This window comes from Sabethes cyaneus, chromosome 2 (genome assembly GCF_943734655.1).
Source record: "Sabethes cyaneus chromosome 2, idSabCyanKW18_F2, whole genome shotgun sequence".
Taxonomy (NCBI): domain Eukaryota; kingdom Metazoa; phylum Arthropoda; class Insecta; order Diptera; family Culicidae; genus Sabethes; species Sabethes cyaneus.
In genome coordinates, this window is record NC_071354.1 from 159,783,630 (window position 1) to 159,795,804 (window position 12,175).

The following is a 12,175-nucleotide window of genomic DNA, read 5'->3' on the forward strand; positions in this document are numbered from 1 at the left end:
TTTCGGGAATGAAGGGGAAGGGTGGAAAGGAAGGGGGGGGGGGTAATAGGTAGCTATGTATTACCCCCCCCCCTTCCTTTCCACCCTTCCCCTTCATTCCCGAAAAAAAAAAAAAAAAAAAAAAAAAAAAAACCCTTCTTCATTACTTTCCCTTACCGTCCCTTCATCAGTTGTAGAATCATCGTTTCAAAATAAATATTAATACAAAGATGTTTGAAGAAGATCTGATTTACTGATATTAAAGATACACCATTGTGAAAAAAAATATTAGTAAACATTTGAAGTTGGTCCATAATCGGCTGTTCGGCGAAGCTTTCGTTTGATGTCGAAACACGAGCGTTGTTTGGTCGCCATGTTAACTTTGCAAATGCGTTTCTTAATTCTACCAATCAACTGTGTGCAATACGTGGCACTCCAGTTATTTTTGTGCACCAAGGAGCTCGAAATTCCGAAGAAATCTTCGATTGGGCGACACTGAGGCAGATTTGTCAAGTTGTAGTTTTTGTGTACAGATAGGGTACAACACATACACACTTTCATTTCTCTCTGAGTTCGTTTGTTATTGTGCTTAGGGGTCTTAGGGGCTTAGGAAAAAATTCCAAAATTTTAGTTGCCACCCGTTATCTCTTACTGGTTATATAACAATTTTTGTAGAAATGCAGTTAAGGGGGGACTGGATGTGGCAAAATAATCAATTTTCGTGATTTTTTCGAATGTAGAATGTAATGTTATTTTAGTGAATATATAGCTATTGGAAAATATTTTTCACATTTTTTGGATGCAATAATAGTGATTGAAAGCAACTGCGCTCGTGGATGCACTCTAGAAAACAATTCCTTGCTGCCGGGAACGGAGTATCGGCGAGCGGATTTTAATAATGTCTTTGAAACTTTAGGCAAATCCTAAATTGGTACGCAGCAGTTTTCGAAAATTCGAAATATTATCAAAACGACAATTATTTCTTCAAAACAAAGGTGTTTTTTGTCAAAAATCGTCAATTGAGACCTTATTAAAATTTTCAAAATTGAGATATAGGAAAACGACCACGTAACAATTTAGACAATTAATTTTCACATGTTGAATAAAATTTCCGTCAAATCGGTCCTGTGAATTCTGAGGTACATATATCACCACACGGCACAACAACTGCTGTGACAGTCAACTACAGAAACAGAGGTCGACGTTGCAATTATTGCAGAGCCGTATCATGTTCTTCCTGACAACGATAACTGGATTGCAGACAGAGCAAGGCTGTAATTTATATTTCGGGTAGATTTCCTATCCAGGAAGTAGTCGCAAGCACAAACAACGGGTTCCTTATCGCCAAAATCAACGGCATATTCCTGTGTAAATGCTATGCACTCCCAAGGTGGACAATGAAGCGGTTTCATTTGATGTTGGACAAACTTACCGAACAGCTCACCAATCGGAGACCAGTCGTGATTGGCGGAGACTTCAAAGCTTGAGCAGTGGTTTGGGAAAGCAGATGCACCAATGCAAGAGGCTACAGTCTACTACAAGCTCTTGCGAAACTAGATGTCAACCTAATGAACAAAGGCACCACAAGCACCTTCCGCTAGGATGGGCGAGAATCCATTATCGATATCACCTTTGCAGTCCGTCGCTGGTGGTAAACACAAACTGGAGAGTTTGCGAGGGTTACACTCACAATGAGCATCAGGCGATCAGGTACTCCATTGGCCTGCGAAACACTGTGCTACCATAGGGACAAAGAATCCACGAGCGCAAGTGGAAAATAAAGCAATTCGACAGCGCTCTTTTCGTCGAAGCGCTTCGAGCAGAGAGTGGCCCTTTAGTTCGGAACCCAGATGAGTTGACGGAAAGGCTAGTGAGAGCATGTGACACAACCATACTAAGAAAACTGGAACCCAGAAACAAACGGGGACCAGTGTACTGGTGGAATGAGGCACTAAGCGCGCTTACAGCTAGATGTCTCAGCGCCAGAAGACGCACACATCAAGCAATATCTGAGACGGAAAGCGAGGAACGTAGAGAAGTCTACAGAGTAGCTAGGGCTACGCTGAAATCAAGCGGAGCAAATCTAACTGTTTCAAGGAACTGTGTCGAGACACCGCTGCCAACCCATGGGGTGACGCATACCGCATCACCTTGAGAAGCTTGAAAGACCGCTCGATGCCCGCTGAAACATGTCCAAACAAGCTGAAGGTGATTATCGAGGGACTCTTTCCGCAGCATACCTCAACGACCCTATCGTGAACAAGAGGATAGCAACGCCGTAGAAAGAATAATTACCAACGAGGAACTTGTGATAGTTGCAAAGGGACTAAAGACAAGGAAAGCGTCCGGAATGGATGTAAACCCCAACATTATTTTGAAAACAGCGATCTTGGCGTTTCTGAATTTTAGAATTCAGCATGAAGGAAGGGTAAATGAGGAAAAGACGTTAAGAACGCTTTCAACAGTGCCAGCTGGGAAGCAATCACCGTAGCGCTGCACAGAATGAGGGTCCCCATAGACCTGATAGCACACTGGAGGCATGGAGTGAAACTCCAGCTCGCACACCACAAGACGGAAGTACTAGTGGTGAGTAACCGTAAAACAGTGCAGCAGGCACAGATCACCGTCATGTCATAGATTCGCAACGGAGGCTGAAATACCTGAGAGTGATGTGTGATGACCGGCTAAACTTCAACAACCACGTTGATTACGCTTGCGAGAAGGCGGCGAAGGCCACTAATGCACATTTTGCTATGATAATACCGAACAACTCAGGACCAAGGAGTAGTAGAAGAAGACGCCTGCTGGCCAGATATATATGCTCGTCGATACTTAGGCACGGTGGTCCCGCTTGGATTTCAGCATTAAGGGGACAAAAACTATCAAAATTTTTGGAAAATTCATTATTTTTTAATTTCAGATTTTGATTCTGCAGTCTTTTCCGCTTATTTTTTATTAATTTTGTATTGATCGGACCACGGGAAGTGGCCGAAAAACGATCATACACATAAGCGTTCCAGTGTGGCGTGGAACAAACGCGTCGGAATAAAACATCGCTCCTGAAAAATCACGATTTTCAAACTTTATGTACCTTTTTCTCAGAAACTAAACAACGTATTGAAACAAACTTTTTTTTGTATTGTTTTGTTGGTAGTAGCTTGGTAAAGATTTTTATAACTTTTGAGCTTTGTAAACGAAACACAGCCGGAGAAAAAAGAAAAAGAAGACAAAATTTTATTTTTTCAGCCATCTTTTTTTCTTCTTTTTTGTTTTCCTCAAGCTGTATTTCGTTTACAAAGCTCAAAAGTACCAGAGAGCGTTCCTGAGAGCGAGCCGTATGAATCTTTGTTGGACTCGCTCGTCCATTAAGTTCCATGTTACGTCGTTCGGAATCCATATTATAGAAGCGTTTTCAAGTATTGGTCTAACGAGAGAACAATGTAACGCCTTTAGGCAATGCGGAACCGTAAAGTCTTTGGCAATTTGGGATACGAAGCCAGCCAAGTTGTTGTTTTGCCTTAGAAATAATCGCTCTGTAGTGCATATGGAAGATAAGTTTAGGATCTAGTAGAATACGAAGATCTTTTTTTGAATTGACGAACACGTTTAGCAACATTTGCAAAAGGAGGCAGACGTCCATACAGCGCACCGCCGTAAATGAGTTTGCCAAGCTAGAGTGCAACATTGCTGAATAAAGTTACAAACAAAAGTGGTCCTAAATTGTTCCCATGCGGAACACCAGACTAATTAACAAATGATGAAGAGACGCATTGGGTCATGTTTGACATGCGGCGTTCTTCCAGTTAGATTGGATGAAAGCACGATACCCATCTGGTCGAAGCGCCCATTTGCAACAATTTACGGAGTAATACGGAGTAATTTACGGAGGCCCAACCTCGACGACACTCCCCTACTATAGTACGACTGACCTCAGTAGTAGTAGTAGTAGTAGTAAGAGGGAAATCCACCATCATTTCAAGGACTTGCCAGTTTATGTGGGTAGACTTACAGTAGATCCAAATACTATAGTACGACTGACCTCAGACACAAAAACTGAATCTAGAGAGCGACTGTTGTTATTTAGTTGTAGGTTTACTTGGTTTATGCTCAAGAAGTCTAAACCATCAACCAATGCTATACGGATATGCTATATGCTGGAGCTGAAAACGACGAATTCTTAGGAAATGTGTCGTTTTCGTCTTGCGGCGGGTTTGATTGTAATTACCGCGCGCGCGTATTACCTTGAGAGATGCCATTATAGAGTTCACCAGCTTTTATCGGAAACTACGTGAATAATACCCAACAGAAAACGATGGCCTCGTATGGTAGCAGAAGTACACACTTGTTTCAGCCTATTGCCGTTACGTGGAAACATGTAAACATGGAAACAACCCTGTCGCAGTGAATTCATATTGTCATCTTCATCTTCATTAGCATAAATACATCTTAGCTACAATTGAAAGATGCCAGAGGGATAACGTCAAGTTTGATCCCCAATCCACTGACATTCTGATAATAAAACCAGATGATATTATCGGTGGTGGTAGGGGCAAACTAGGGATTACCATCGTCTAAATTAACGCGCGTGCTTTTTATCGCTTCCGGTAGAGTATCGTGCGTTGGCGTCAAGTTCACGGCTGGAGATCAATTTTCAAACTCGTGGAATGCAATACCTTCCGGCAAAGTCGAGGGGTTAAATGAATTTAACTTCAAAGCGAGGTCGAGACCAACCTTGAAAGCAATGAAGGTCGTACCACCCAAAAACAACAACTTCAAGCTTCTGGGACATCCCAAAATGAAAAGAGATTTGTTGGTTTATAATCGGCAGAGTTTCATCAGAAACGATTGAGCTATTACAGGGATCTTTGGAACAGGAAAAAGTGTGCAGACAAAACGCTCATTCCGAAAATCCAAATGCTTCCCATCAATGCATTGATAATCAGCTTGGAATTGAGCATTCAACCGTATTCTAAGCTATTAGAATGTTCAATCAGACTTCCAAATGAAAGGATGCTAGGAGTAGGAAACACGACAATACAGAGCCAGAGAACGCCAGAATGGTTGTCAACCCCAAATTTCGACCGAGGGTGTAACAAAAAAAGTCAAAATTCTGTTAATTTCGGGCAGAAAACAATCACACTCTCATGTTCACCAAAATGTATAAAATTGTGTAATGTTTTATACAAAAAACTGTGGTTTTTAAAATTTGTATTTATTTTTTTTTCATATAAAAAGCATATTTTACGAAAAAATCCGTGATACGTGATGGAGAGAAATGGAAATCAATCAGAAAAAATATCCCATCCTTCTGGAATCTTCTTTTTTTACAAATATGACTTTCTAAAACTGACCTTGTAGCAAACCTCAAAGCGTGTCATCTCTGCGAAGACGGCTTACTATTTGCTTTTATTTTATAATTTTGTAATTCGATAATGTAAGTTATTTTGTTTCTTTGTTTCCATGTGGTCCGTCGGTTTGTCTCATTGGGTTGCGATCCAATTAGACCTTGTTGGACAACTACCTAAATATTTATCAAAATTTAATATCTCAATATAAAAGTTATAAAATAATAATTTCCTAATAACCGGAAACGGTCCTTTATGTTCTTCATCTATAAAAGTAACGATCACCGGAATTATAGGTGTACCAGAAAAGTATTATCAGCTTATCAACCACTTCCAAGCTTTTATAAGTTATTGTTGGCAATGCAATTTTTATCCATTCCGAAAGCTATATATCTCCCAACAGACACGGTTTCATGATCGGGCTCAACTAAGCTGCCCGGTTTTATTTCCTCTTACATCGTGCAATTTGAAGAAAAAGTACCCACAAGGAGACGCAGTTTCCACTGATATAAAAGCTGCAGTTGACCGAATTGCAGCAGCATGCATCTACGAAAATTGCATCGTTTGGGAGCTTAACAACTATTGGCGTGGCTTGCTTAATATTAACGAGGTAGAGTCTGGCAACTTAAGTTGGAATGTAGGTACTATTTTATCTATGTTTACAACTTAGTCTGGCATTGGTCAAGGAAGTAATCAAAGGCTTTTGTGCTTTATATCATTTTTTTTATTGGATGACCAACTTATAAAATTTATAAAAGCGCAAAAAACAGAACTGAAACATAATTTAAAACTTTTTTTTGAGGATTGAGAAAACCAATGAGGAAGAAAACAAAACTAAATAACAATGAAGTTACGACATGGGTGAAAGGAAAAAAATACATTTAGAATTACAATGTTTAAGTGCACAAGCTTTTTTTCGTTTCGAACGGTAGCTAACACGCGTTTTAGACTATAGAAAATCGCAGGGTTATATAAATTTTTAAATGTGTGTTTTTGTAAACATTGCCCAGCTTTCATTTGTTGGTCACTGCTGTTTGTAAAATATTGAAATATTGTTATGGTAAATTATCTTCAAGATATGTATTTTTGAAATTAGAATTGCTTTAATTTTAGTTTTACATATGCTCTTTTGAAAATTATTTTAAATTGGAAAACTAACTATGTGACTGATCGTAATTGGTTATAACAAATAAAAATTTATATGAATTTTTGGTTCCGGGTCGTTTAAAACTACATCTTGAATTCGCGTGATGTCAAAATGGAAAATAACAACAGGAATTTTTTACATGCAACAGACAGTTATTTTCGAAAAAAAGTTCAATATCTCTTTGTTAAAATTTAAAAAAAATCAAATTTCTGATCATCTAGACGTGCGTTCAAATCAAGCTGCCTTAATGATAGATTACCCACTAAAACCGTACGGTATGATAATCTGGTTCAGTGGTCAAATCGCGCGCCCAGGGTGGTAGGCGTTAATCGCTACACTTTCTGCGGTTAAATTAATGACTAAGTCCATTCGAGCAACGCGGCCAGCCACCAGCCAGTCATTCTCCCAAGCCATAATTTGACTGCCACTAAAAATAAGTTTTATGAGAACGAAAAAAAAACCGGTTCGCCGCCCTGAACGTTCACGGCTGACGCATGACCAGGCCAGCCATAAGGTGCGACCCTTAGCTACAGTTGGTTTCGATAGCTGCCGGAGTCCAAGAGTATCGAATGTTTCATTCAGTACTGGTATATGGTGATTGTCATTTACTTAGCTCTCATGCACAGATCAAAGCTTGAGTGGAAAAAACTGTTGACCGTAAAACCTGTCTGACGTAGTACCGAGTGGCTACATGAATAAAAATCCCCACAGAGACAGCGCAATTGCTTTTTACTGGGAGACGAAAACTGTAGACTTGCAAAATTGATTACTTACTCTCTGGCCGTTTTTTGCAAAAGTTACGTAATCCAGCAAGGGTTCGATATCCGAATTGACGCCGATCTGAAGGCCGTTGTTGATCGAGTCCGAAACTAGCAGATCAAACGAGTTCTTCGCTCGACAACTTCCTTGAAAACACTCCAAGCAACTATACTGGTTTAGAAATAAACCTTTCAGATCTTCACCGACACTAATCAACGATCGATCAAAACATCACTTTCAATCTTAACTAACACAGTGGTTATCAAATACACTCAACTATGCCAATTTTCATTCTTCCTTTCCACTGTAAAATATTTAAAACATTAGCACTATGAGTAAGGCCTATATTTTGTTAGATTTCCACCGAAATCCACCAAAATGACCCAAAGATCCCAGGTGAAACTGAACAAACAGAGCTTTTTATGCCGTAATCCAATAGAAGAGAATCAATTGACTCAGCATCAGGTAAGCGAAAACAACAAACAATATGAAAAAAGATCTCTTCGGATCGGGAAAAAGGCACAATAAATGAAAAAAAACCGCGAGTCCACCTCGAAATAGACCACCAGATGGTTGAAGATGGGTGGCCAGTTAGGCTGCTTGTTGTTGCTGCTGCTGCTGCGGCTGCTGTTGTCAGCCAGCCTCAGTTGAACGCGAAAAACACTCGCGGATTTAGATACCTACAGCTACTAGAGCGATCACGAGTCAGAAGCACACACGAAACAGACCGAAGCGCGAAACGTACTGAGCCAACCAGTTGAGCGAGCGGTGACTTCAACTCGACCACAGACAGGAATACCTTGAATCTCCCATGTTGGGTTGTGTTTCCTCGCTGCGCTGTGCTGTGCTGTTGCCGCTTCCACTCGTACTTCAGCCGCTCGCCAGCACAGCCGATCGACGGAACAGGTTTTTTCTATGTGTGAGGCTGTTGCGATGGCCACCCGGATTGGAGTGTTTGAGTGGCGGCGACTGGTGCGCATTGGAATCACCAATGAATGATGATGATGGTGCCGATGATGATGGTGACGATGATGGAAGCGAAGTCTGAGCTCGCGCTGCTCTCGGTATAGGTATTTGGTAATGACTGTGATGTATTGGTTTGCTGTATGGAGATGAAATAGATATGCTCAAAAATAAATTAAATACAATATTGTTCCGATTATATCTGCCCCTTCGTAAATTTTGGGCTGATATAATTGGAAAACTGACATAATCAGGAAAATTTTTTTTGCTCAAAGTATGCCAGTTTACTAATGAATTATATTCTATCTTTTTGCATTATTAGGGTGGCCATGGTTCCACACATTAGGGTAATTCTTATAAAAAGTTTTAAATGCGTACCAACATACGATGTCTTTATAAAAGCTGTAGAACATACTAAAATAAGTAACTTTGTCGAATACAGTAATTATCTATCTCTTAAGGTTATCGAAATATAATTATGTATTTGTTCGTAAAAAGCACTTAAGAATATATGTGTGTCAATAATCAATAACTTTTGAGGACACAATCAGATACAGGCAACTGATACTTGCTTTTACAGGTTTTTTGTTGTACTTTTATGTGTAAGTTATTTGATCTGCCCCCATTTGCCACCTTGAGACATATCTGAGCTCAAAAAAGTACAGTTGGATTTCGATTTTGGCATGGTTCGTTTTTGGCATGGTTCGATTTTGGCACGGACCGATTTTGGCAACAAAAGTATTCGTTTTTGGCAACACAAAAAATTATTTTTGTAAAATGTTAAAATAATCGGTTTATTTGAAATTGATGTTATTTACAATTACTAGACTCATGATTCAAATACACTGGTATCGTTTTTACGCGGTTTTTACTCGACTGTTTTCAGTGAACTTTAGATTATACGCGGTTGTTTCTATGCGGATTTTGGAATTTACGCAGTTTTTTATGAGGTTTTGATTTACATGATTCGTAATCTTAACGTAAAAAATGACTTCAGCGTACATACATGACAGTTTTCTAAAACTAAGCAAATATTAGTGTTTCGGTCTGTGTATCTCAATGTAGGATAAGCTGTTATTAGTTATTCCATTGACAATTGCGCTCGACAGACACGTTTAAAACTTTCTAGAATAGAATACACTGAAGTCGCTTTTTACGCGGTTTGATTTTCAGAGCCAGAAGCTTTGATACGGCGGAAGCGATTTGCGCTAAACTGAAAGCAAAGGCTAGGAGGAGAGGGCCTAAAATAATCACGTTGAAGATCAAGAAAAAAATTACCCAGGCTCAAACGAGCCGATCTTCAGAGACACCTGGGAAATAGGCGACGAGTAACCCGAGAGCGAATTGAATGGAGCTCAAAACAGCACGAACCACCTCGGCTCTAAGCTGCTGACGACGACGACGAGGAGGAGGAGGAGGAGGATCGTCCTACTAGTCCCGTAGATTTTCTTGTGCTCTAAATAGCTGGCTGTGAAGTTTCAACCTTGAATGTGGAGAACAAATTTTCCTTTAACGCTGCTCCTGAAAAACCACGATTTTCAAACTTTATGTACCTTTTTCTCAGAAACTACACAACGTATTGGAACAAACTTTTTTTTGTTTTGTTGGTAGTAACTTGGCAAAGACTTTTATAATTTTTGAGGTTTGTAAACGAAACAAAACCTGAAAAAAACGAAAAAGAAGAAGAAAAGATGCCTGAAAAAATAAAATTCTGTCTTCTTTTTCTTTTTTCTCTGGTTGTGTTACGTTTACAAACCTCAAAAGTTATAAAAGTCTTTGCCAAGCTACTACCAACAAAACAAAAAAAAAGATTGTAAAAAGTTATAAAATGGGGAGATAATTGTCATGTTTATAATCTACATGTTAGCCTTCCCCCCAAATTGTCTCCAATGAACTCGCCGAAAAACTGCGTAATTTGCCCAGCAGTTCATATAATTTTCTTCACAACTTGGGCGTTGAAGGGATGAATACATGGCCACTAAAGGGTTAAAAATGACTAACAGCGAAAACATATTGACAAAAAATCAATGTATGTTGCATATGGGAATAATTTATTTAGGTTGAAAAAGATCTCGATTTTGGCACGGTCTCGATTTTGGCAACATAGGTACACGTGTTTGTTGCCAAATTCGAAATCCAACTGTACTATTTTTGACCGAAGAAGCGCAATATCACAGCAATTTCAGAAAATATCGTAAAACGATGTTCCACTAAAACATGGATTTTAGTAAGATAAATAACACTCTAGAACGCTAAAAACTCGTAAAAATTGACCAGAATAATTTAGAGACAAAAAACTGTTTTTAAGGGTTGTTGTCAAATAACGCTTAATAGCTCATTTTTATGAAGAGATACAGCTATAATGTCTTCAACAAAGTTGTTTGTATTGATAATTATTTGTTACTAGCTGTCCCGACAAACTTCGTATTACCACAAATTAAACTGTGTTGTTCATAAATCATGAATCTCGGATGATCTTTGCCACAATCTCAAGTTTTGCAAGTTTCTGAGGAGTTCAACCTTACATGATTCATTTTGGCAGTTACGTAACTATGAAAGCAACCCAGGTAACCAATAAGCATCACCAATGCTATTCAAATGCAAGCCAATTAGCATTTAAATCGCCACAGGGATGAGAGGTCTCTAACCATTATAAAATAAATTCAAGGCTCCAAAATCCCCCACATGCCAAATTTGGTTCCATTTGTTTGATTGGTTCCAGAGTTATGAATAAATTTGTATTTCATACGTATGGAAGCCCCCCTTCTTAAAGGGGAGTCGGGTCATAATTCCCTTTCTAAAGAGGGGAGGGCCCTCTCCGGGTCCCGGGTCTCCATTCACCATAACAAAATTTTTTGCCTCCAAACACACCCTCGTGCCAAATTTGGTTCCAATTGCTTGATTATTTCTCTAGTTATGCAGAAACTTGTGTTTTGATTTGTATGGGAGCCCCCCCCTCCCCTCTTAGAAGGGGGAGGGATCTCTAACTATCATAAGAACAAAGAAAGGAATATCATCTTCGATTTGAAAACTGGATACAACTCAGTTCATTTTTGACTGCCATCTAGTGGTAACAGGAACGCTTTTTACACGGAAAAAATTATACCACTTTCAATAGACCTGTCAAATATTCTGGTATTAACGATGTGCGAGATAACAGGTTCACCCTTGTAAAGCGGCTTGTGTTTTGTGTGAATTTTTTTTGTAGATGTTTATAATTTTTTTCACACAACTACTTCAATCCTACCAGAAGCATAATGAATATACCTTGTGTTCGCACTTAAAATTGATCCGATACAAATCGTTATGAGCGACGGTCCCACGCATAATTTTAAACTGTGAAAATAACGCACATAAATGTTACATTTAAAGTGACAGTAGTACGCAATGATTTGTTAATGAGTCAAAGTGTCAAATTGCCGTGAGCAAAGTTACCATAAGCATGTAAATATTTTCAAACACACATACTTCTATATGTTGGAACCAATTAAGTCAGTCCGGTATCACCAATACACTCTCACATATGATTTGACAATAGCCTCATACTGATGGACCCATCGATGCTGGCCCCGAAACAACAATGGCCGCCCCATAGAATTTCTATGAAATGATTTCCCGCCCAGTGCTTTTGACGTCTAGATTTCAACCACAGAAAAATGGCTATGTACCGGGGGTCAATTTATGTCCATTTAATAGGCTAAGGCGAACCAGCCGCAGACCGTTACAGCCGTTACCAGCCGTTAAAGCGGTCCGTCGTAGCGTTCTTATCGGGGAATTGTACTTCGAATAAAGAGGCTCTATTGGTGTCAAATTTCATACACGTGTGCTTTAATATAGATGCTGATTGGTCTAGACACATGAAGTGTTAAACCAAAAACGATCGGTGCCAAAAATGAAACGATCTATTGAACTTAGGGAAAAAATAAGCAGGTTCCATTTTGCTAAACGTCTAAGTTGTGCAATTTTGACAGGTAGCAGGTAG

The 12,175-nt window shown here is 39.3% G+C and overlaps 1 protein-coding gene across 2 annotated transcripts in view; it reads right to left on the minus strand.

Annotated features, from left to right (window-relative positions):
• LOC128738123 (cuticlin-3) overlaps positions 1–8,022 on the minus strand; it is a 143,081-nt gene extending 135,059 nt beyond the window's left edge. The window contains exons 1-2 of one of the 2 annotated variants that reach the window (XM_053832994.1): positions 7,915–8,022; positions 7,246–7,534 (exon numbers count right to left, since the gene is read on the minus strand). The gene's annotated coding sequence lies outside the window, so the exon portion shown is untranslated. Of the gene's footprint in view, positions 1–7,245; positions 7,535–7,781 lie in introns of both variants that reach the window. The other variant, XM_053832992.1, reaches the window with a different exon arrangement.
• Between the last annotated feature and the right edge of the window lie 4,153 nt (positions 8,023–12,175).